The 26,848-nt window shown below is 39.5% G+C and overlaps 1 long non-coding RNA gene across 1 annotated transcript; it reads right to left on the bottom strand.

Annotated features, from left to right (window-relative positions):
• Window positions 1-6: 6 nt before the first annotated feature.
• Window positions 7-26,848, bottom strand: LOC107202400. Its single transcript, XR_001520673.3, has 3 exons — window positions 26,543-26,848; window positions 26,386-26,421; window positions 7-398 (listed from the first exon to the last, which is right to left on the bottom strand). It is a non-coding gene; the product is annotated as an uncharacterized LOC107202400 (long non-coding RNA).

Here is a 26,848-nt window from a genome sequence, read left to right on the forward strand (position 1 = left end):
TTTTTTTTTTTTTTCCTGCAAGTAGAGACAGAGGAAGTAGCATGGGGCTCCCTAAAAGATGGACCAAAAATCCCCAAGGAGGCAAATAGAGAGGTGGATGACCTGGGAAGAACAGGCATGCTTCTGCTTGTTTGTGTGGGGAATTGTACTGGTTTTCACTGGGACAGAATTCTTCATAGAAACTTGTATGGTGATAGCTTTTGGATTTCTGACCAAAATGGTGGTAAGAACCCCTCAGTTTAGCTCCTGCAGAACAGGGCTTGTGCAGCCTCAAGCTTTTCTCATGATGCTCTCTCAGTGAGTGGACCAGGGTGCACGAGAGGAGAAGACCCAGCCAGGACCACCTGATGACCACACGGATATCCCAAACCATGTCACATTGTGCTCAGCAAGAACAACTGAGGAAAGAAGGAGGAAATGGAGAATGTTCAGAGTTAAGGCATTTTTCTTTCCAAATAACTGTTCCATGAGATGGAGTCCTGCTTTCCTGGAGATGACTGAACACTTGCCTGCCCTTGGAAAGTGGTAAATAAATTCCTTGTTTTGCTCTGCTTGTATGCACAGCTTTTACTTTACCTATTAAAGATGGTCTACCTCAACCCATTTTTTGTCACTTTTAGCTTTCCAATTCTGTTGCCCATTTCACTGAGAGGAGTAAGCAAGCAGTAAGTAATTAAGTAAGTAAGTAAGTAAGTAAATAATAAGTAAGGAGTAAGTAAGCAGTGTGGGGCTGAGCTGCTTAGTGGAACTGAACCACAAGAGAAATGAACAGAAAAGGCTTCCCAGACCTGCATAGTTGTGGTGGTTTGTTTTGGTTTGTTTGTTTGTTTGTTTGTTTGTTTGTTTTTAATGGTGGCAAAGCACCAAACAGGGCTGGGTGGCTTTTGCTGAAGAGAGATTCCATTAATGGCACTCTGCATGCCCATTTTAGACAATTTTTCTAGGAAAGAAAATCAAGACTTAAGTTTGTTTGAACTTGCATTTCTTGATTAATGAACTTTGGGAGCCCAGAGAAGGGCCATAAAAGTTGACTGGATGGATGGATCACCTCTCCTATGGGGAAAGGCTAAGAGAATTGTAACTGTTCACCCTGGAAAAGAGAAGGCTTTGGGGTGACTTAACTGCAGCCCTCCAGTACCTGAAGGAAGCCTACAGAAAGGATGTATTTTTTACAAGAACATGTAGTGACACAGCAAAGGGGAATAGCTGCAAACTTAAAGTTAGAAAAAGCTTAATTTAGATATTAGAAAGAAATTTTTTACTGTGAGGGTGGGGAGGCACTGCAAGAGGTTGCCCACGGAGGTTGTGGATGCCTCATCCCTGGAGATGCTCATGGCCAGATTGGACAGGGCTCTGAACAGCCTGGCTAGTGGAAGGTGACCCTGCCTATGACAGAGGGGTTGGAACTAGATGATCTTCAAGGTCCCTTCCAATCCAAACCATTCTATGATTTTATCATAAATACCTCAGCATTTTAGCCAAGATGAAGATGGCTGGTCTCCACTTTAACAAATTCAAGTATCAATGCTTCTCACCACACTAGTGCAGCCCCAGCTTTAATACTGTGTCTAGTTTAGGCTGCCTCAACACAGGAAGGACATCAGACTGTTAGGCTGTGTCAAGGGGGGGAAACCAAGATGATGAAAGCCCTCAAAAGCAAGATTTATGAAGAGAGTCTGAGCTAATTTGGTTTGTTCATCTTGAGAAGACAAGGCTGAGGGGTGCCCTCATCACAGCTTACATCTTTCGAAAGATGGGCAGCAGAGATGAGGGTGCAGATCTCTCTGGTGAGAAGTAGGACATGAGGCAGCAGAATGAAGTTATGTCAAGAGAAGTTCAGATTGGACATTTGAAGAAGTTCTTCACAAAGAGGGTGGTTGGTGAGTGGAACCAGCTCCCCAGAGAAGAGGCCGCAGCATAAAGCCTGCTTCACAAGAGCTCAGTGAGCATCTGATGGTGTTCTTAGTCATATGTTTTAGTTTCAGTGAGTCCTGCAAGAAGCAGAGAGTTAGACCTGATGATACTTATGGGCCCCATCTAACTTCAAATATTCTGTGATTCTGCTGGAAAGCTGTATCAGCCTGACAAAAGGGAGTCCCATCCTCTCCTGGGTGAGGGTAGATCTACTGCTCCAGTAGATCTACAAGCATTGGATCTTGGGGTGCAGAGTGAATTCCTTCCTCAATCCCTTCCTGTCCAACCACTTCCTTTCTGGTCACATGCTTGCAGAACTTTTGGCCTTTCCTGAGGGACCTGAGCAGAATGGGTGACATTCTATGCCTGAGCCTAAACCTCAATAACCACTGTAGAATTTCTGAGCACAGAAAGATGTCAGTGACATTTTGTAGATATGCCTGGATGCTGCCAATGGTTTGTGCTCTATCATGCCTAAAAAGGTTCTGTGGGAAAGTAGATTGACTCATTTCTGGTCAGCATGTAACTGCAGATAATGGGGGAGGGGGTTGCTCTGAATTATTTATAGTTTTTAAAATAACCCTCCTAATAGTCCCAATAAAATTTTTGGTTTATCTGAAAGCCAAATGGAAAACAATATTAACCATTTACTTCCCAACTGTTGATCAATAAATAGAGAAATCAAATAAAAATCAATTTGTTTCAAATTAGGAATGAACTCAAGACATCAAAATAGTTCATGAAAATAAGTTCAATTTTTAAACTAGCTGTAGTCCTAAGCAATTAAAATCTTTAATAAGAACTTAAAAGTTAATTTTAATAATTTTTTTTTTCTGGGCTGTTGACTGTGGCTGGATGCCAGGTTGTCACCAAAGGCTTTCTGTCATTTCTCTCCTCAGCTGGACAGGGAAGAGAAAATGTAACACAAGGCTTGTGGGCCAATACAAGGACAGGGAGAGATCACTCACCTGTAACTGTCACTGGAAAAGCAGATTCAAAGTTGAGAAATTAGTTTAAATTTTTGTCAGCCAAATCAGAGTAGGGTAACAAAAAAACAAATTATAAAAACAAACACCTTCCCTCCAACTGTCCTTTATTCCAGGGCTTAACTGCCCATTTTATCCCTCTCCTTCCCCCACAGCAGCACAGTGGGATGGGCAATGGGAGCTGTGGTCAGTTCACCATCATGTGATATCTGTGCCACTGCTTCCTCCTTGGGCAGAGGACTCACACTGTTCCATGCTCCTGTGTGGAGCCTCTCCCATGAGAGATAGTGCTCCATGAACTTCTCCAGTGTGAGTCCTCCTCATAACCCACAGTTCTTCTAGAACTGCTCCAGAGCAAACACCTTCCACCTGTGCCTCAGGATCAGACTGCTCCAGTGCTGGTCCCCAGGGGCAAAAGATGCTCCAGCATGAGCTTCCCATGGGCTCACAGACTTTGGGTATCCATCTGCTCTGGCAGGGGGCCTTCTATGGGCTGCAGGGGCACAGCTGCCTCACCATGGTCTTCACCATGGCAGCAGGGGAATCTCTACTCTGGTGCCTGGAACACCTCCTGCCCCTCCTTCTTCACTGGCCTTGGTGTCTGTGGGGCTGTTGCTCTCACATCTTCTCACTTCTCTCTCTGGCTGCAATCACTCCCATGCAGCAGCTTTTCCCTTTCCTTAATCTGTCAACCTAGAATTGTTACTGTCATTACTGACGGATTTGGCCTTGGGCAGTGGTGTGTCTCTCTTGGAGCCTGTTGGTACTGACACCATCAGATAATAGGGGAAGTTTCTGGAAGCTTCTCTCAGATGCCACCCCTGTACACCCCTTCCTGCCACAACCTTGCCACACAAACCCAATACACTTTTGTTGGTTAGAAAACCACTTATTTTCAAAACTACTAGCAGTTGTAGGTACTCAGATATACTGAATACCGGGTCATGGTTTTTGTATCCAATATTTATATCCAAGATGAAAAATGCTTATCTTCATGATTGTATTTATTTTTTTGCTTTTTCCTCTGAAAAGCTGAATAATAGCCATTTAAAAAATATTTTGAGATTCTTTGATAACAGGCACTATATGAATGCAAATTATAACACTTTTAACATGCTGACTTTCAGTTTATTCTTATCTGTGTGGGAGTTATCAAATCTGATTTTACTTTAGAAAGTCATAATTTTATTAATACAATAAAAATCAGCTAAGTGGAAGGAATGTTTCAAGATCCAATGCAGTTCTATGACAGCAAGGATTATTTCACAATGAGGAAATTTGTACAAAATTAGCACCTTAAATCTTTTTGTGGATTTTTTTTCTTTTATGCTCATGATCTCTAAACTCAGTTGGAGGTTCACAAAGCATGAATCTCGGTGTGAGTAACTGTACCCTTACTGCATGTTTGTTCTGGGTAAGAGGTGAAACCTGGTGACTGTCCCTGTGCTCAGTGATTACTGACTTTAAATATAAAACCTGATCAATATTTGGGGATGTTATTATCCCCTTTTCTATCCCCTTACCGAACTGCCAAGGGGACAAGGTTGGGGGGAGCTCAGATACTCAGATGCCGTGTGAACAGATTGTTAAAGGTGAGTTTATGGAATGGTCAGCTGTTGCTAACCATGTTAGCAATTATGTTGACCTCTCTCAGTTAACGTTGCTAACCCTATTAGCAATTCTCTTTATCTTTCTCAGTTCAAAAAATCGGAGGCAAAAAACATCTAGGTTTCAATTTGTTTCTCTTCAGGTGAAAATAAAAGCGTCTTCATATTTATAGTTCTCATGATAGTAAGCCAGGGAGACATCTCGTGACTTAATTTGGATAAAATACAGGGTTCAGAATTTGGCTGGGTTAAAGCCCAGGCTGAGGCATGAGACTATAGCTGCAGAGTAAGCAGATATTTGGACTATATAGTTCTGAGACATCTTCATTCAAACGGATTAATTTTTAATAGGTATTCACAACAAAGAATGCTGTAAGCATTGTTATTCTTTAATGCTTCCTCTCTGCTACTTGATTTTGTAATATTCCTTTCTGCTCCATTGTATTTCTTCATCCTCAATTCCACTGAAAGGTCTTAGGGGATTTCTGTATCTCCAAAATCTATTTATTTATTTACTTATTTTTCTGTTCTTCTCGCTCTTTTTCCCCCTTTACTTTTGTCTTCTCATGCTTTTCCCACTACCAGCAGAGAAGGGCAGGGAACAGCAAATCCCACTTACACATGGCATTTTGCACCTTGAATTCCTAATAGCAGCAGTGAGAGAGAGGATACTGGATTAACCATAACCACATAGCAGGACCGTGGTGCTCTGCACTGCCACACTGGATCTGGCCCCAAGTGATTGAACCAAGTTAGCAGCAGGTTTGTGGCAGGATGTAGGATTTGCCTAAGATGAGTGCTAACACTTGAGAAAGATAAGCAGCTCAGGAGACTCGTAGTGGGACATAAACATGGATATGCTGCCAATCTTTTCACAATGGGCACCAACAAAAATTTTTCCCACTGGCTTGTGGCAGAATTCATATCAGACTCATACACTTGCAGACGGGTGTCAAGGGACTGGCAAATGTATTCCTTTGCTTTGCAAGCAAACAAAAATGCTCCTTAATAACCAAATAAAGAGGCAACACCTCTTGAAAAACTTCTAGGAAGTCTGCTTGTATTTTGCATGGTATTCTTTTTGTATTGGTTGATTGAGAAAGAGGTTGAAGATATTTTAGGAAATAGCTAATGATAAAATCTGCTGCTTTACAGGGCCAAGACTGTCTAGATGAGCTCCATTAATGAAAATCAGCCTGAAAATTCTGATTTTGCAATAACTAGAAAGGTAGTGAAATACAAAACAGTGGAAATAGTAACCCCTGCTGCCCTTTTAATTTTGACATTGACATCCAAAGGGCATTCCTGAGTGCACAGAGAACTTCACATCTGTATAAGGACTCTAAATTTTGGGATCAGTGACACGTTACTGGGGGGATATCAGCTGGGTCACTGACTCCAGTTTCCTTTCTACAGCAATAGAAGAAAATATAATGAATGTTTTAGAGGGACCCACTGGAAAGTTTATCCCTTTTCACCTATGTGCCACCCTCTCAAACTTTTGTCCCCAAATTCCCTACCCTTTAGGCAACATTTTTTAAAAACACAAAAAGAGCAATATTTAGGAAAAGAACAGACCTGTTACTCTCTTATCGCATTTTGGAGCATTTTATATGAACAGTGCAATGGACTTGGTGCTTTATTAGTTTGTATAAAATGATGTTATTCATGTGCTCCTGTTCATTTCTTTCTGCACACTGATACCCCACTCTTTTGCCTTGCACTGCAAGAAGAGAACAAAAACACCCTGCTATATTTAAATTCAAAGAGTAAGATGAGATACAAAACTGGGATCTCCACAATGAGGGCTGAAATGTTAGTGATCAGTATAATAAGCATTGCACACAATGTGCCAGCTGCTTAGTTAACCAAGCTCATTGCAGGAATCAGGAGACACATTTGAAGGAAAAGTTTGAGAACAGCCCTTTTAACATTTTTTTCAGGACAGCGTGGTTAGTGCCAAGCATCTTGTCCTTTTAAAGGGGAGTAAGTGGGCCTCTGACAGAACCCATCCTATCTTGACAGTCACAGCTGGTGTTTAAAGGCCAGGACTGATAGACAATAGCATATTGGGGGCATTTTGCTGTTGCCTGTCCAGATGGTATTTGTCTTAATCATCCGTCAAAATCTCCAGTGATGCCAATCTAAGGCCTTTCAACAACAAACTTTCTGTTTCAAAGATATAGCCCTATTCTTAGACTTGGTTATTTGGTTTTTGGTGTTTTTTTCCATTTGCCTAAGGTTAACGGCTCCTGAATGGTGCTGACAAGGAAATTCTTCTTGTGAAACTCCAGAGATATTTTGACAGTTTTTCTGAATTTTTGGTAAAGCTGATTGCTCCTTGCAACTTCCCACTACATAAAAAAAATATGCTGCTCAACAAGTATTCAGTTAAGAATGTAAACTAGACAAGAATATAGTTGGCCCGACTTTTGCATTACATTATACCTCATAGTTCAGGCATTTTGTTTGCCTTACAAGGTATTACAGACAGCACTGTAAATGCAGATCAGAGCTGCAGTAGCAGAACACAAAATCAGCTAAACAGCTGATTTAATGAGGTAGGAATTTAATACAATGCTTTATTCATAGAATGTGATGGTTGAAGGCCAGATGGTGTCAGCAGTATTTCCCTCTGACTCAAGATCCAAAATGAAAACAGATTTCTGTTTTATCTTATAGTTTTCAGCTCAAATCTTGCTACTTTTTCCAGGTAATACTTTCCTGCAATAATTTCTCCCTTTGCATTTCTACAGTACATGCCAAGTAATTAGCTCATGAGCCACAAAAATTTGTGGTTCATAGTGCATCAAAGATCAACACAGTCAGTGGACTGTCATGTTAGGGGCTTGGATAACACAGCATGCTAAATGAAATAGATGTTCACTCCTGCCCAGTGAACCATTCAGAGTTCAGAACCTTCTTTCCATGAAGGGATCCTTACATTAGGTACTCCTAAAGGCAGAAAATTATATTCCAATAAATGGTTTTTGCTAAAGAGAGATGCAGAACAAACTCAGTGACTCTAAAGAACTAGATCTTAAACATTTTGACTCTAAAATTGAAAGCAGTCACTTCAAGTGGGTCGACGTTTCTCACAGTCTGCCAAAGACAAGAGTTGCATTTACTAGAGCTGATTCCAACCAGAAGCTGAATGAGTCACTGCTCACTGGAAATTTAAGTCTTATTGCCATGATGCAAGAAGTCAGAGTATATTTCTCCTTATCCTGTATTGACTACCTCTGACAAGTCTGCTGTGGTCAATTCTTTGTAGGCCAGTTGTTTTGGAAACAGCATTTCAATCTGAGAAAGTGTGTGATGTTGTCAGACTACCAGAAAAAAATGCACATTTGGTTCTCCTGACATACTGTTCTCCTAGTTTTTATCACTAGTTTTTCTCTCTCAACAGTGTTAATTCATTTGGTTATGTTATGGGAGATGGATATAAAAGTCTGGTTCTGTTCACCTTTCCAGGTTGAAAAAAGTCCCAGCAAAAACATTCCCAGTGTCTGAGATCTATTCTGGTAACTGAGACACTTTTTGTCCCAGAAGCAAAACCAAGTATGTGGAGATTTTCTCAAGATGTGGTTTGTCTTTGAGAAAATCTTCCTCATCCCATTAGAGGCCTCAGAGGAAAAGCTCAATTTTCTTTTCACCGGTGCTCTTACTCTAGCCCTTCTTTTCTCTCACACATAATCTTTTTAAACCTCAAAGCATTTGCCTATTTTGGTGCTTCAGCATTTGGGCATTCGCTGCATGCTGACACAAAATAAGCAATCCAATCCAGTCAGTCCTCATTACAAAAGTTCAAGAGCTGGAAATCGCTTTTTGTATAATGGACATGTATATAAAATCACCTTTTTTTATTTTTATTATCCGTTTTTGTTTTTTTTTTTTTCTTTACAGTTGTTTTCTTGTTTCCATGTTCCAGCAGGGATGAGCAGAAAATACAACTGTGCCCTGCAGAGAAGTGAGTGGGTTGCAAGTGGCTGGAATGAAATTGTTTGCCATTGCCAGGAACAGAACAAAACATGAGGGTCTGGGTATATGATCATCTCCTGAATGCCCAGAAGAGTAACATTTTCCAGTGCACCTCCTAAAAGCATTACAAATGGATGAGTAAGTGTGAAAAGGCTGGGGAGATGATAAGCAACACTCTCAAATTATCTTGGTGCAAATCAGAAGAGCTGAAACATACTAAAGAAGTTATTTTTGGGTTTATAATCTTTAAATATTGAATTATATTAAGATATATAAATATTAGACTCCTTGAAAATTATCTCAGTGCTACCAGTTCCTGATAACTGTAATTTACTAACTTATCCTACAGTCACAGAATAGTCCAGAAGGGACCTCAAAAAATTATCTGGTCTAAGCTTCCATGGGAAAGGCAGTGTAAATGAGTTTATCTAGCACCCTGTCCAATCACATATCTTGAAAATCTTCAGCAATGGGGGCTTTCCCACATCCCTGGAGAGGATATTTCTTAAGGTAAATTACTCCCAGTGCATGTGTTGTCTTCTCTCCTTGTGAGGACAGAGCCTCTGACCTCTTTGAAGTTGCCCTTTAAGTATGGGAATATTGTGATGAAGTCCCACCTGAGCCTTCTCCAGGGAGAAGAGACCTAACTCCCTCAGTCTTTCCTTGCAGGGAAGGCTTTCCAGCCCAGAAACATCATTGCCACTCTCCTCTGGACACTGTCCAATATGCCCAAGTCTTTCTTGACTTGAGGGGATCAGAAAGGGTCATGCTGCTCCAGGTATAGCCTGACAGGTGCTGGGTAGAGTGGAATGATCACATCTGTACCTCTGCTTGTAATGTCCCTTGTAATGTCCAGGATTCAATTTACCTTTTTTCCTCCAACAGCACAGAGTTGCTGATCTCTGTGTTCAGCTCATTGTGCCCCAAATCCTTTTCAGCAAGGCTGCTCACCAGCCACACAGCTCCTGTTCTCTGCTGGGCTCTTAGTTTATTCCAACCAAGGTACAAGATTTTTTTCTTGGAAGGCAATCTTCCAATCTGTCCCATTATGTCTGTAATATTGTTCTCCCATCTGACATGTTTGTTTACCTCATCACCCAGTTTGGTGTCATCATCAGGATCCTGCTGAGCTTCTTGCACTCAGGAGAGATCAATTAGAATAGAATAAAAGAAATATAAATTGTTTAAACTCTGAGAACACCTTGTTTTGGTGTTCTTCTTGTTTCCAGAGGTATTACTTGAAAATTGTAATATTTCAACATGCAAATATTTGAGTGAAAATATGCCTATAGACAGACAGCTTAAATGACTATACTTGATGAAAATTTTGAAGATTCAATGCAGCTCTTGCATTAGTTACTTGCATTTTATGGGATGCAATCTTTTCATGTTTTTGTTCCTTAGCTCTCCATGTGTAAAGAGGAGTGACGATGTACAGCTTTCACCATTTTATTTCTAACTAGCTAAATTACAAATCTTTTGGGGCTGAGGCTTTCCTTACAGGCGTCACCAGAATTTAAGATCCTGAGCAGTTCTGTGATTTCTAAAATCTATCACAGTATGATCATTATTTTGGAGACTGTATTTGCCAAATGGATGTATCCAAACAGCGATACTCATACTCGGATAATTTTCTTGTCTTCCACTTTTTCTTGCTAAGGTTGCCTCCCACCATTCCTCTCTTCAAAAACTAAGTAATAATACATAAATTAGGATGAAATAAAAAATTCCTGAAGTCTCTGGAAACAGCACTTCAAACATAATCAATACCCTCCTTGGAAACTGGGTATAAAAAAGAAATGAACAAAATAGTACTTGGCCTGAATAGTCTGAATTCTGGCCTTGCTGAAGTCAAGAATTACCACTGATTTTAATGGAGTGAGGATTTCATACTTTGTGAATGACTTTGTGAAGCAAAAAATAGACTTAAGACTAGGATTTCCAAAGGTATCTGAGGAGATAAGGTGCTTCTGGGATGCCTTGAACATCCCAGCTTAAATCAGTTTCATTGTTCCAGCAAATGACTCAACCACCCATATTTGAATCTGTCTTTCTGTCTCTAGTAAGCCAGATGGACTTCAATTGGTATCCTAAAGAGGAAAGACACAGCCTCCATTTAGCTATCATTTGAGTCATCTAGACTTACAATATAGAGCATAATTGTTTCTGTAATCCTTTTGTAATATCTGGAAATTAGTTATCCTGAAATGATGTATTTTAATTTATTTTCAAAACATTAAATATTAAAAGTGCCAGCACATGACCTCTAGATGTAATTAATATAAGAAATGATAAACCAGGCATATAATTAAATGTCCTTTCCAAAAATAGAGTACTGAGGGAAGTAGTCATTTGCTAAGATTATATTACCAAAAGGGAAAACATTACTACAGTCAGTCGTCATTGTGAACAACAGCACAACAATGTTCATTCCTATGCCTGTGGATATCTATTTATAGTGTAATGACATGAGCTGTAATAACCACATGACATCTCTTCCAGGATCTGAAATTGTGCATATCTACATCTGGAGAAAGAAAACATCAGGCAATGTTTATGTTCCCCGCTCTTATTCAACCAAAAACATATGAAAAAATTAAAACCTCAGAAAACAAGAGTGCAGTTTTTATTTACTCCTTTGTTCAAAGAAGTGTAGTTTTACCTGATTCACCTGACATCAACCCTCTTTTCTTCCACAAGAGAAATAGCTATCACCCATTTCAAGACTTGGAGAAAATACAGAGTATGCCAGCATGATAACACAATCAGCTTTGCCAGGAATTTGAATTTAATGTTGTCTAGTTTAAATTCCTAACTTTCAAAGACCGTAGGAATTGTTTAAATTTGTTTTAATAATAATTTTATCATTGAATTCCACTGCTTTTCTAACAAACTAGGAAAATAACTGATTGTGATGGAGCAGAGGGACAGATTTTAGATCCTTTTTCGTAAACTCCTTCCCCCTTCAACAATTCCACTCCATATAGAGATGGTGCTGGGGAGGGGAAGAAAGAGAGACAGTACTAATCTGAACTTGAGTAAAATGAAGAGGTCTGAACCCTTTAGGAATAAGCGTGAAAGCTGTCTTGATTTCAACTTGACTGCATCTGTGAGATGGAGGGATAAGAAGTCAAACAAATACAGTGAGGAAAAAGAAATGAGAGAAACTGTCAGATGTGACTAGTAAGGAAGAAGATATCCTATCCTACATTATTTAGGGAAAAATATTCGCATATGCTCCAAATAAATAAAAGAAATTCCCCACTAAAGACTACGTGCCGTAAAAAGAACTGAGAGGCAAGCCGTATCCTTAGTTTTTGCCCGGAATTACTCTGAATTCCTTGGGATCAGACTGCTCTGCAGGTTAGTGAAGGTGGGCTCTGGGAAAGCCATTTCTGAGTAGAGATTACTGTGTCCCTGTTGGTGAAAGGATGCATTATGTAAGACATATTTGCATGGTGTCCATCTTTTCTTGCATTTGCTGTCTGTTTATTCTATTGATGGGCTGACTTGTCTTCTGGGGATTCCTTCCTTGTAGAAAACGAGCTAATAAAATTCACAAGTACATTTCTTCCTGTTAGTTATTCACCAGCATAGTCCTCAGCATTTTAATTCTGGCCAGCTGAAAATAAGCTGTTGCTTTGTCAACATTATTGACCTTTCAAATTAGCATGTGAGTAAGCTATGGCATAGGAAAAGTGTGTTTCACCTGGTGTAGAACCAACACAATGACATCTGCTCTACCTCTTAGTGCAACAAATGATTCTTCAGCAGGATGTATGGGTCAAAAAGTGAGAACCCACTCCATGAGGGTCAGCAGGAATCATCAGTAATATCACATTTTTCTTTTCATGTCATGTTTCTATAGGCTCATTAAAGCACTCTTACGTCTTCCCCCACCTCCTTTCTGAGATTCTGTGTTTGTCTTTATAGACCTTACACTTCTGCTTTAGTTTTTTTATTATTTTTATCTTTTGTAGATGTGTGTTTTCTCCACATTATGACAGCCCACCACAAATGACTTCACTGTTCCTTAAGGGCTACAAATTCACCTCCAGTTATGTGTGAAGCATAACAGAAATGCAATGGCTTGCAATGTACATATCCTGATCTGCCAATTCCCAAACTAGCAGAATGAGCACAGCTATCTTCTATTTACTGGAGACATGAACTGTTCCTTGCAACTGTTTTGGAACATACATCATTACTAACATATGACTATATATCTTTTGGTTTAAACTTATCTCTTTTTTTTACCCAGTATTTGTCTCTTTTTGGATAAAAGAAGGACTGAGAATTCTATAAGCTCTATATAAGCTGAAACATAAATGCAAGCTGTGCTTCTACTTGGACGAGTGATGTGTCTTCCTCCTGTGTTGGCAGCTAGGCAATACAGATGTTTCCTCCTGAGCTATAAAGGTTCAAAAGCACACAGAAATCACAAGTTTCATTCTTTCTGCTGGTGGCTTACTTGAAATCATAGCATTTGAATCTTCCAGCCCTTGCAGAGCTGGAAAAGTAGATCCACTCTTGCCCCAGAGGGACAAGCCCTACGAAATTTTAAAACTGCAATATTGACTGAAGTTTCCTTAAACCAAGAAAACAATAGATTGCTTTGCAGAGCCATAATACATGTTTTTGCTACTAACATTGATGATATACAGCAATATCAAGGTTACAGATTTACTTTATGCAGTTTAAAGTCCAGCAGCTTCCATGTTGACTTTTTTTTTTTTTTTTAAATTAAAGTCTTTTTTTCCAATCTGTTCTAGGAAATTATAGACCTACTTGAGGTCTATATATTACCTTCCTTACATAAGGTAATTAATTAAACATTGAAAATTAGAGAAAGCCTAATGAAAGTTCACTATTTAGAAAAGATTTCTTCTAATGATAGACTTGAATGTATCTAGGAAGAATTCCAGTCCTGATCCAAACTTCTGTGGTTTTCATGTTCAAATGTGTTCTCATAGAAATAAATCTGAGCCAAAGCAATAGAATTTAATTTTTTTGCTTTGGCAGCATACCATGTGTAGAACTTATGCAGGACTTCCTAAGAGAATTTATGGTATTAGTTTTGTTTCCTTTCATTTTTATTTGCCTTTTTTTTTTTTTTTTCTAATAAAGCTTAGTCTCCTTTCTATGTCAACATTTCAGTTGGAATTGTATAATGCCTCTCTTTTTTTTCTTTCAAAATATATAAAAAATATTATTGAAACCCTTAATTAGAGAAACATGACTTAAGTCTTGAATGAATGCCAGTTTTTATAAAATGAGATAATTGGGTCAGGGACACTCTCCTAATTCCCTGGGGTACATGAGCCCCAAATATCACAGGCCATAAAAATAATAATTACTTGAAAATTTATATTGCTCAACAGGGGGGAAAAAAAAAAAGGAAGGTTTATCTTGTGAGCACATTTCTTAAAAGAGTAAGCAACAGCAGATTGTCTTTGGAATGTATTAATGTATTGGATATGTGTGGCAATATTTTGGTAGTGAGAGGGACTACTCTGGTGTCTTCTGTTACAGCTGCCAGAAATTTCCCCTGTGTCCACTGAAGCCAATATCAGCTGGCTCCAAGACGGACCAGCCCCTGGCCAAGGCTGAGCCCATCATCAACAGCAGCGACACTTCTGGGAAGTTGTAGTGCAACAGCAGTTGCATCCAGGGAAGAGGAGAGTGGGAATGTGTGAGAACGACAGCCCTGCAGACACCAAGGTCAGTGAACAAGGGGCAGCTCCAGACATCAGAGCTGAGATTCCCTTGCAGCCCGTGGTGAGACAGGAGCTCCATGTTGCAGCAGAGATGCACCTGAAGCCCATGCAGGACCACCCCATGGAGCAGGTGGATGCCCAGAGGAGTCTGTGACCTCCTGGAAAGCCCATACTGGATCAGGCTCCTGGCAGGACCTGTGGCTTCATGGAGAGAAGACAGCATGCTGGAGCAGGTTTGCTGTGACTTGTGACCCCCACAGGGGCATCAGGCTGGAGCAATTCCTGAAGGACTGCAGCCTGTGGAAGGGACCCACTCTGGGGTGTTTGTGAAGAAGAGAAGCCCATGGGAAAGATTTACTTTGGACAAGTTTGTGGAGGACTCTCACCCTTGGGAGAGACCCTGTGCTGGAGCAGGGACAGAGTGTGAGGAGTCCTCCCTGTGAGGTGGAAAAAGTAGAGATGTGATGAACTGATTACAGCACCCATTTCCTGTCCCCCTGTGCTGCTGTGGGGGAGGAGAGAGAGAAAATGGGGGGTTTAAGTTAAGCCTGAGAGGAAGGGAGGACTGGGGGGAAGGTGTTTAAAGATTTAATTTTATTTTCATGATCCTACTCTGATTTAGTTGGCAGTAAATTAAACTCAGCCTTTCATTGGATTTTCTCTCCCCTGCCCAGCTGAGAACAGGAGTGACAGAAGGCTTTGGTGGGCACCTGATATCCAGCCAGGGTTAACCCAACAGAGTTAAACAAGGCATTTTCATCTTCAAAATTTCTGTTTTTTCCAGGAAATCTGTTAGTGAAAGATGAAAAAAATTACTTTTTTTTTTTTTTTTTTATGTTGTAATTTATATATTACAAAAATAAATCAGTCACAGAGGAAATATATTATTAATCTTGCTTAGCAATTGCTGAACTGATTTTAAGAAACTGTGATCAAAATTACTCTTTCCTTAGACAAAATAATCAAAATGTACAAATCTTTATGTGGTTGTTCGCAAGCACATACCCTCTGCAAACTTATCTTTGTTTGGGTCTGATGTGTGTTCTGGAAAACATCCCCACAGTAAAAGCACTCTAAGATACCAGTGATGTGAAGGCAACACATCACAGCCCAGTATGAAGTCCTCACCTTCATGCCAAAAATTACCTCAAATATACCTGCAGAATATTTTCTTATGTTCAGAGTATCCTTAGACAAGTTTTAAACTATTTCAGGCATTAAATCTTTGAAATTTTTATATCAAGATATTAATTATTAAGTCTGCTATGTGTCACATTCCCCAAGACATAATGTAGGTAAAAATAAGAGCTATTTTTTGTGTTTCTGGAAAAAAAGTTTGCAGTAAGTGACTTCAAATATTTTTGTTATCTTGTTTGACAATATTCTGCTTGGATTCATTATCAGTCTGGTAGTCTGGACTGTCTGAGGATCTGGATGACACACATATATGAGGCTGCAAAACCTGCATTTCCTTCTCTGTAGCTGAGAAAAATAGGGCAGGTTACTCATCTTTTCTGCCTGTAGCTAAACCTGAATTTGAGGGATTTTGCCACTTGAATATGCTTTAGGCTTTGCTGGTTTGTCTCCTTAGTCACCCAGTCTCTGCCACCTGTGTACTTTTACTGCTGTTATATAATGAAGATAAATTCAAATTCCTCAGATTTCACTAGTACTCTGTTCAGCTTGAGCAAGACTGGATGAAATATAACAACTAAATTCTTCCTTCCCAAATTATCAAGATCATGTATTTCTTTCTGTTCCTATGTTAAACAAATTTGAGATTTACTAATTTTTCAACACCCTCCTCCCCACACTCCCACCGTATATTTAATCCCACATGCAGGACTCATCTCAGATTTTAGTTCTGATTTAAGTTCACCAGGATCTAACAAACACTGTAAAAGCTAAAGGGTGGAAAGACTCTATTTGAACTAGTGACCGAAGGCTTTCTTTACTGTTGTCATGGGGTGACTTTACCTTTAAGATGGCTTTAAGAGCTAAGGAAGTTGAAGCTGCTGGCGGCTGATAGGAGTCTTTTCTCCTGACCAATTATCAGTCATTTCTAAGAATTGACAGCAGTTTTGACCATTGAAAAGTGAGATCAACTTGTGAACACCCCCTTAAGATGTACAGTCAGAGCTCTCTTGTTCTCTTTGGTTTCTGGCTTCTAACAAGGTAACAAGGCTCTGTCTCGGCCTCCTCCCCCCCCCGCCCCACTAGGCTGGACAAGGCCGCAGAGGCCGGGGGGAGGAAATGGAGCCGGCTGGCCTGGTTTAGTTTTCAGTTTCTGCTGCTGGACTGAAACCTGACACCATGAACTCTTGCAGCTTTCCTAGATGAAATGTACAGATTACTCCTTTTTCCCAGAGAGACAGAGAGAGAGAGACAATCAACATGAAGAAGACATCATAAACCCACCAACAACAGTGAGAAAAATAGTTAAGTTTTAGATGGGGAGGGAATAAGGAGGTGCTTTATAAGCTGAAATATCTTTCTGTTAAAGCTATAGAGATGGACAATAGTAGTTTGAAAAGACTCCTTTAATTCATGACAGAGTATATTGGGAGGAATGGAGCATTCAAAGTGTGAATTTTGAGCAAACGAGAGAGTAATTGTGATACAGTGAGGTGCTGGAACAGAGTGAGGTGAAGATTTGAGGCCGTTTGAGGCAATGAGAAAACTGTTTCCAGCGAAGCTCACAGAGACAGATGAAGAAGACTTTTGCCTTTGAATAACTCATCCTTAAAATGCCAACCCTAGACTCATGGCCCATACACACCTCAAAGTGATGTGAAATGGGAGGAATGAACTCTGATGACAGATTCTCGGGCAGCTGGCATCAGAGAAGTAGAAAACTATAACAGAAATAGTTTTCTCGTGAGATACTCCATGGATTAGCAGAAGAAGACTTCTGTTTCTCTACAAAGGCTGATGAAAAGACTCTAGCAGGAATTGAGACTCTTTTAACCACCAAAGTTTTTTTTTTGTCTCTGTTGTCACATGTACAAGGGAATGGTGAGTAGTGGGGGATAAGAGAGTTTTCTGGAAGTTTATTCTGGTGTTTTTATTCTTGTAATTTTTTAAATAAACTTTATTTATTTCCTTTTAAGTTTTAAGCCTGTTTTGCTCTTGTTCTAATCCATATCTCACAGCAAGAAGTAAGTAATTTTTTTTTAGTTACTGCTTTAAAACCACAACATTTATTTAGTGCGTTGGCCGGGAAAAATAAAATTAGCAAATCTAAACAACTACAACTGTTGATGGAGGAAAGTAAGAATCTGTACTCTTCTCAGGGTCAGGTTTAAAGTAAGATGAACTGTGCTACTGTTTTCATACTTGAATGCTGCCTATCAATCCCTCTTTTCCTGAAGACATTATTTAGTGGTCCTGTCTTCTCACAGCTGATCTTCTCAAGTGATCCTATAGTTAGTAAAAAAAAGGCTGGACACTTAATAAAGAGGTGCATATTTGTATACTGGACAAAAGTATAAGGGGATGGTGTACTGACTAGCAAAATCAAGGCAAGTCTGTAACCAGTTTTTTCCACTTGATAGGGAAAAAGTGACAGTATTTTCTCTTTGTGAATAAACAGAAAATGGACAACTAAGCCTTCATCAAAACTTTCCTGTTTTCTGTCAGATGTGGTCCTGAGACAGAATCACAAAATACTTAAGGCTGGAAAGGACCTTGGAGTTCATCTAGCCCAACATCCTGCCAAGGTAGGGTCACCTAGGGAAGGCAATATAGGAGCATGTCCAGGTGAGGTTTGAATGTCTCCAGAGAGACTCTACGACCTCCCTGGGCAGCCTGTGCCAGTGCTCTGCCACCCTCAGCATAGACAAGTTCTTCTTCATGTGAAGGTGAAACTTACTGTGATTTAGTTTATGGACACTGCTCCTCATCCTGTCACTGGGCACCACTGAAAAGAGTCTGGCACCACCTTCTTAACCGCAGATTTTGAGACATTTATATGCATTGATGGGGCCCCTCTCAGCTTTCTCTTCTTCAGATTAAACAGGTCTATTTCCCCATAAGAGAAATGCTGCAAACACCTAATCATCTTTGTGATCCTGAACTCAATCCTCTGCAGTAGCTCCTGGAATATATTTTAAGTGCAGGAATTATTACAAAGTTGAAGTGAGCAAATTTATTATTTTTGGAGAAGAAAAGACAGAATAGCAAACAGTTTCTTCTATGTAACCCAGTTTCCAATTTTCTCTGGAGGATGGTGGGTACCAGAATAAAGATAGGATTTAGGCTATGGAAATTACACTTAACTCTCTTTTAAGTGGAACCAAAGAAGGATCTGCTGCTCATTTTGTCTTTCTAAAATCACTGTACTGCAGAACCCTAGAGCCTTTATTATCCAGGAGGAATAAAAAGGATGACATCAGGAATGCTGCTGTACATCTCTAATCACCGCCTTGCTTTGTGTGTGATGAGAGACCAACTTCATGTAGCCATACCTAGTACATTGCAAAGTACTGTAAGATTTGAGTATGCATAACAATCCCTACAATATTCAACACAGTTCCCGAGACCTGGTGAATTACATCCTCTTATAAATCTTACTAGAATCATATAGAAGTTGTCCCTGCTGGTGACTCAGCCCTCCCCAAATTTCTACTCTGAAAAGTGGTTCAAGGGAAACCATCTCTGCTCTATCCCATGAGCCTGGCAGATGAGAATTGAGAATGCAGCACGGACTTCTCAGCAAACTCCAAAGAGCTTGAAGTACAAAGGAATTCTTTTGTTTTTGGTTTTGGTTGTTTATTTGTTTTTTATTCATATAGTAAGATTTGCTTTAAATATTGGAAAAAATAAAAATTATGTAATTGGTGTGTATGGTGTTTCTATCTTTCCCTTCCTGCAGGAATAACTGGGGAGGAATGTCTCTACAAGATAGACACTTATCTGACCCCTTCATTCAGCTCACTTAGTCTCTCTCTTCTTTAGTCACATTCCCTACACTTTTCACAGGCTAGACATGCTCAAGTAATTCTGCTTCTGATGATATTTTGCATTTGGATTTTAAGCCTCCATCTACTAGCTGAAATGTCTTTGGCATGATCCAAAGGGTTTTGTTTTTCCTCTCCTGTTTCTGTCATCTGAAAAGAAAAGTACTGAGGGTTTTTGGTCTGATGCCTCAGATCCAGACCCCCTCTGCCTCGGGTACCATGGGATTCAGCACATGTAAGAACTGGACTCTTCTGTCAGTCATTCTTACCATTTTCTTTTTCTATGTCTTTTCTTTCTGTATTTGGACTTTTGCCTTCTTGTGGTGAGCTGACCTCAGCTGTCAATCAACTACCTACCAGCTTCTCGTTCATCTTAACATGGAATGAGCAGAGTGTGAGAAAAGCAGAAGTGCAAACCTCATGCATCAAGATAAGGACAGCTTAACAAGTGGGGAAACCCTGCATACACAAGCAAACCAAAAGAAGGAGTTAATTCACTATGTGCCATCCTTGGACAAGTTCTAATAAAGCAGATTCTCAGCACACCTAACAGCTGACATGGAGCACAAATGTCTTAACTTGAATCCCCCTTCCTCCTCATTTCCCTGAGTTTTATAACTGACCATGATGCCATTTGGTGTGGGATATCTCTTTGGCCAGGCAGAGTCAGTGCTTTACCCTGCCAGCTTCTTGTGTGCCTCCATCCACTTGCTGATGTGGCCAGAGTGGGAGAAGGAGAAAGCCTTGATGCCATCCGAGCACTGTTCAACTGTAGCCTTTTGTGTTATCAATGAAGTCGCAAATCTACCACAGTTACAAATTTTAGTCAAAAATCTGCCATAAAAGCTGCTGTGAAGGAAACAAACTCCATCCCAGCCAGATCCAGTACGCTTTCTCACAGGAGGACATGAATTCCAGTAAACGTTCTTTTTAGGATTGCCATTTTTATTAAAATAATTGAGCACTGAGATGTCTTCTCTACTTCTGTGAAGATAACAACTTTTACTTACTCATTTTTTGTACTGAGTCACCACTGCTGCTACTAGAATGTGTAGTCTGCATTGGAGAACTTAAATATGGTTATTGGGGAAATGGATTTCCTAATAGATTTTGGTGGACTTATGCTTTGGACTATTTTAAGGCACTAAAGAGGGCAATATTTAACATTCTCCTCAAGTGTATCCACACCTGTTAGAATAGTAGTAGCCATACACATTGTAATACGAAAGGGGAAATTGTATGTATTACAAGCATGTGCTTTCAGCAGCTCAGTATGATTGCTGTATATCAGGGTCAGATTCCCTGCTACAAAAATCTGGTCCAAGCACAAAGAGCTTGTTAAGACATCACAGAAGAGTTTTTCAAACTGGTGGAGCTTTCTCCTACCTTTTTTTACTGGTTAAATTGCATGTAGTAATACCTTTTTCATAAACCATTCTGCTACATTATGCTGTACTACTCTGGTAAGTAAATGGTTTAAATTCTAATTAAACATCTTTGCTCGATCAAGGTCACTGTCTGTAAGCACCTAGTGCTAAGAGCTCCTATTACAGTAAGTCACAGTCACTTGCACAGCAACTTGTTACCCAGTTACTATTGTGTTATCCCAGTCCATTCAATCCCAAGTTTTCTGTATCTGTACTCATTATTGACTGAAAACCAGCTGTGGATTGGTGCACTGTTTCCAATTCATAAAATGTGCTTTAATTGCACTGCTGATATTCATTGGACAGACTGTTGTCAGGATTAAAGGGAGCTGAAGTTTGCTATGCTTCTGATAATGTTTTGACTGGAGAAACAGTCTACAAAATTCTCTTTTCCTGCCTGTAGACTGGGGCACAAGACAGCAGGAAAAGGAAAAATAGGAATAAGTAATGGATAGGGAAAATTTGCCATGATGATGTTCAGCAGTGCAAGTGCCTAACTCTAGGCTGTCATTCTCTGTTTGATGATCTTGTTGTCAATTGTTGTTAGCTATCAGTGGAGGTCTGTAGGATGTTGGAAAAGACAGTGTCCATTTAACAAGCTCTAGGAACATTTTTGGTAAGAGGGTTACTTCAGTTACAGAGCTGAAGTAAATCTGGTTAATTAGAAGAGTGCACCAAACTCACCAGTTTTGCTCCAGCAAAGTTTACCTCACCTGACAATCAATGAATACAAGATTAAATAAAAGACCGGCTAAATAAACTTCTCAAGATCATGAGACAGGCCTCTGTGGTACTTCATTTATGGTACATTTATGGTGTTGAAGCCAGCAAAATGTTGCTTTTGGAAATCTGAACATGAAAGTAGCACCCTCTTTGGCATTTACCACAGCAATTATTCTCAATTCCTGCACTTGAATAAAGACAGTTTGAAAGTTTCATCTGCTTTTAAGTAGCTTAACTACTTTGCCAGTTTGTATTGTTAGTGTCATAGCAAAAGTTATTGAAATACTTTTTCCTCATTATTGCCACACTACATGCATAACTCAACAGATGGGACCATGGGAAAATGGTGTTCGACAACGACCAGCACAAAACTTCTGGAGTTTCTCAGCTGTCAAGTATCAACACAATTTTACTGATGTAATGGAATAATGCTTATGAACCTCCTGCTGAGGACTTGTCTGACCATTGGTTTATAATCAATGAACTGTTGTGCAGGAGGACAAGTAAACTGTTCAGGAGACTAATAATGATATTTCTTTAAATATGACCTCCTTCCACCATGACAAGGTGTAATTGGACAGTAGGAAAGAACTATTGAGGTTGGCTGAGGTTCTCATCAGAAAGCTTTCAGTTTCCTTATTCTCAAAATAAAAAAGAAAGAATTCCTGAGACACTTCCCTATTTCTGTTATAGGTTCCAACAAAGCTAACAAAGCAGCTGGGATCAGCACAGAAGAGGCAGCAGTTGTTCTGTTCATGTTTTGTTGTTAAAAATCAGGTTCTGGTCCATTCCTTTATCACTAGCACTCATTAAAAAGGTGTGGGATATAGCACCTTGCTTTGTGTCAGTATCCCTCACTTTTAACCTCTGCCATTTTAACCCAGGATGTGGAACAGCAATCAAAGTTGGAGAAATTTTTTTCAACTTGTTTTCAGTATTGTAAGTTGCTGCTTCAGTTTATGTTATACCTGAAGGAAGGCTTGTGTGCTTGAAAGTCTGCTTGTTTGGCAGCAACATCGTCTTACACAGTAAAAAACAACAACACAAAAAACCAAGAACAAAACCAAACAAAATGAAACAAAAAACAAAAAAAACCCCAAACTACCTCTCTCACAGTAATAGATGCTGAAATCTGACCTCCTGAATATCATAGGTCACTGAATTCCCCCAGATACTCTGCAGCTGAGCATAATAACCTGTGTTTCACCATGTTGAGCTAAAGCACAACTTCCTGAAAGGCATCTGATGTTCTTGAGACAGTAGGAGCTCAAGAATGTTGGACTCCATGATCTTAGAGTTATTTTGCAGCCAAAACGATCTATTATCCTGTGATTCCTTTGGAGATTGTGCCACTGATTTACTTCCTTATCATCAGGAAACGGTGTGCTTTATTTCCTGCTTATTTTTTTTTTTTTTTCAGTTTTCAGCTGCATTTTTTGTTACACCTCTGTTAGATTAGAGAGCCCTTGTACTTTCTCCCTGTGAAGGTACTTACATGCTGTAATCAAGTCACCTCTCGATTCTTTTGATAAGCTACACAGATTGAGCTCTCTTAAGTCACTTATGGCAAGGGTTGAGAGTGCTGCTGCAAGCTCAAGTACACAAGACTTTTCTGGTCAAAGATTAGTAATTAATGTAATTAGAAATGGACAATTCTGTGAGTGACTGAGCCTTACAAATAACTTTTGGCTGATGAGTTCAGTAATGCAGACTGAAATACCTGTAAGACAGTTATCCGTAATTATGCACACATTCACAAAGACAGTGGATGCCACTTCTTCATTTTAAAGTGGTCTAGGTAAGGGAAGGGTATTTAGTGAAAAGAATGAGAATTAGAAGCTCTACAGTATAATTATTCCCCTTTTAAAATTTAAATGCTTGTTTCTATCTTCGCATTTCCTCTTCTGCTTCATTTTTTTAATGCTGCTTTCTGATAAGACAAAACTGATGACATAATTACTAGGTAGAAATTGTAGGTATCGAGCACGTTCTTGAAATCACCTCCTCTCAGTTTCCTTGCAAGATAGACTAACTATGAATATATTTGTAATTGAAAGGTTTTTCAGTTTTTCATGATTCTTCACAACAGCATAAAAGTTTGGTGGCAAAACATACAAAGCCATATTTACACAGGAACAAATATTCTTATTTAACTGTTTCATTAGCAATGCGCTGTGTCTGATTTTAATTCTTCAGTAATTAGAAAACTACCCTTAGGGTATCCTTTATCATGAGCAAATCCTAGGGGAATTTGGTTTTATTTGTGGTCTGAAATCAAGACTGAATTAAGTTTTGGCTTCATGACTACCTTATAAGAGAACTAATCCATGTAAGGTCAATCCAGAAAAGTCTTTTTGATAAATGCCTTGTGGAAACACAGAATCTGTTCTGAACCTGTGTGTTGCTCAGTTCTCTTCTCTGTGTTGAGTATATGCATTCAGAGTCTGTGATATGAGAACAATCTTTCAGATCAGGCTTTATTTATTCTCTTGTTCTAATCAGCTGGGTTCACAGAGGCAAAACATGTAAAGTTTCCAGAGCCATATCTGGAAAGTTTCTCTTTTCACTCTAGTCCACTGCAGTCACCTGTCAGCACTGACCCCTCCATTGTCAGCACTGTCAAACCTAATAGCACCTGAAGCATGGCAAGAAGTGGACAGAACAAAGTCTGAGTGAAATGGCTTCACCTTCCCTTTTAGCAATGCCAGTTCCTCACCACACTCAGTATCCCAGCTTCCTTTTGATAAGGTTGCCAATAATTTTGGAAATACATTTAAAGCCGAATCTTCTGAATTTCTGAGTGAAATTTCTTCACTGCAGAACAAGATCTTCCCACATCTCTATTCTACTTGCATCTGTGACAATAGCATGGAACAAAATGCCAGGCATGATTAGAGTATCAAACTCTGGTTCTGATGCCAGTTTGCTTTTTTGGCTGACTGCCCTTGGAAGGACTATTAAGATGGTGGAAACACTTTCTAGTTTGTCGTTTGGATCAAATTCAAACCAGAATTAGGGTCAATAATGGCCTTTAGATTGTGATGACCAATGACAAATTAATTTTTATTCTCAGTGGTGTGTTTGGAGAGGATGAAAATGTCATCCTGTTTTTATGACGTGCATTAAATAATCTAGATGGGGAACTGTGTGTCCACTGAATGTGGACATTTTGGGTGTCCATGCTGAGACAGCTTTTCATCCTCTGGGCAGGATGTGACTGAAGTCACAGTGTTAACCCAGTGTGACACCAGTATGGTAGTGGTGTCAGTAGCAGAGGGTGCTGCTCTCTACAGCCAAAGCCTCTCTCCATGGACCATCTCTGAAGCCATCCCACTCTCAGCTGGGCAGTCAGCCACATGGTATCATTTTTTTTGGTATTCATTTTATAAGACACCCAGGTCAACCTGGTAAGTGCTTGCTACTTGCTACAGTTTTTTTTTTCTGATTTCTTAATTAAAGTCTCAGCTGATGGGCTGCTGTGGTTAAATAGAAAACTTTTATTCTTCCTATTTTTATTCTGTTTCTCCACCTATGCAATTATAACAATGTGACCACATCATGAATAAATTGTTTCTGCTTTTCATTTCAATCTGCAGAGAACTATGTGAGCAGAGTGCACACTAAATATATAAATGCCACACACAAATAAAAAAGAAATACAAATAAAAAAGAAATACAATATATTGTCATTAAAAGAGATTTCCAGGACTAGTTGAAATATCATTACTCTTTTGTAACTGGTTCTACAGTTTCTCAGCACTTGGGAATATTTTAGTTGATGCTATGATAATTTCTATTTTAAGAAAATGTTGGGTCTTTTATAAAGCATGACACTCTTTGTTTCCATTCTTTGTTACAGTCTTTTGAATCTCCTCGGTGTTCCTCTAACAGTGTGAGAAACACTTTCAGGACCAAATAATTCAATGAGAGACTAAAATATATTTTATTTTCCAAAAAAAATCTATTCAATATGCTTTCTTGATGTTTTGAGAGTTCTTCTTTTGTCTGTCATGTTAGTATTCTGCATGCAGTTTGGAATAATCTGAGGAATCTTTATGCCTTCAAATCGCTATTGAAAATGATGATGCTACTTTGTTCTTAAACTAGGCTTTAGTGTATGTGTATATATACTAAGAATAGTTCTGAGACATGACATACAAGTTTAATTTTTATTTAAAGAAAAATATTCCCTGAAAGTCAAGAAGACAAGAAAGGGTATTTGGCTGGGAAGGAAAAAAAAAACTCCAAAACTAAAAAACCCAGAGATATCTTTGCAAGAATTTTTTTTACTTTGTTCTAGAAATTCTGATGCTCAATTTATTCATAGAGTAGAACAGTGTTTTACTTGCATACTTGGAAAGGGGTGAGAGATCAGGTTAACAGAACAAATTGGGAGGATCATGTCTGTCTGCTTTCATGTCTGTTTGGAGGGTACTAGTCCAAAACAACATAGTGTTTGATCTGGAAAAGTGCTTTTCTCAGGCATGCTGATAAATAGTTTCTGACATGAATGATTTAGCAGGACACAATGCAGTGGTGAGCACCCCAGAGGAAAAAAGATACATTTCAAATTTGCCTTCTTCAGGGTGGAAAGAAAGATGAAGCTGAGCATTGAGCCAGTAGAGGTTTCTAGTGAGAAACAGGAGAGGATGGGAAGCAGAGGGCAGTGAGCAGCAGTGGGAGGAAAAACCTGGAAGTGCTGCAGTGCAAAACAAGTTTTAAGTAGACACACAGCTGTGCCAGGGACAGGTGGAAATAGCAAAAAGTCTGAGCAAAATCCTCAGACTTCAATACAAGTGGAACTGTCAACTGTTGTCTCTTCATGCACAGTGACAAGGGACCTACAGTATATAATTACTCCTCAGAGAAGCCTGGGCCAAGAAGGGTTAACAATGCCAAGGCAGAGCAGTCCAGGTAACAATTCCCAAAAGACTGATATTGAAAGACAGTTTTGCTTATCTTTTCCTGCATCTGTTGTCAGTTGTCTGCAGGATTTATAGCTTCTCTCACATGTCAACCTGTATTAAAGCCCGACCTTGCTTAATATCTGAGTAAAAAAGTGCTTCCCCTACCTTGCCTGGAAGCTGTGCACAACTCATCAATGGCATCTGTAGGTTGCAAATGAGAATTTAAGAATCTTCACGTTTTATCCCTGTAGTACCACTGAGGCAAAGATGTTTCGTTCCGTTTTGAACTTGATTTGGGTTATAAGGAAGGTTATGATCTTACCTGCTGTTTTCCAAGGCTAACAACTGGATTGCTCATAGCCAGAAACTCCAGCAAACAGCAGCACAGACTTCTTACAAACTGATGACTGCCTCTGTCTTCTGCTTAATGGACTACTGTGTGCTTTTGTCATCTTCTGGCCATAGCTCTGCACATTTGTTTGTTCTCAGGAATGTGGTTGAGGCTGCAGAGGGTGGGTTGTGTCTTACTCACTTGAGAATAGATTCAGGAGAACCAGTTGGGGTGGTGAAATTTAAACTGGTAGTAAAAGGAGTTTCCACGGGTGCCTTGCCAAGTGGTTCCCCCAAG

The sequence above is a fragment of the Parus major genome, chromosome 3 (genome assembly GCF_001522545.3).
Source record: "Parus major isolate Abel chromosome 3, Parus_major1.1, whole genome shotgun sequence".
Taxonomy (NCBI): Eukaryota; Metazoa; Chordata; class Aves; order Passeriformes; family Paridae; genus Parus; species Parus major.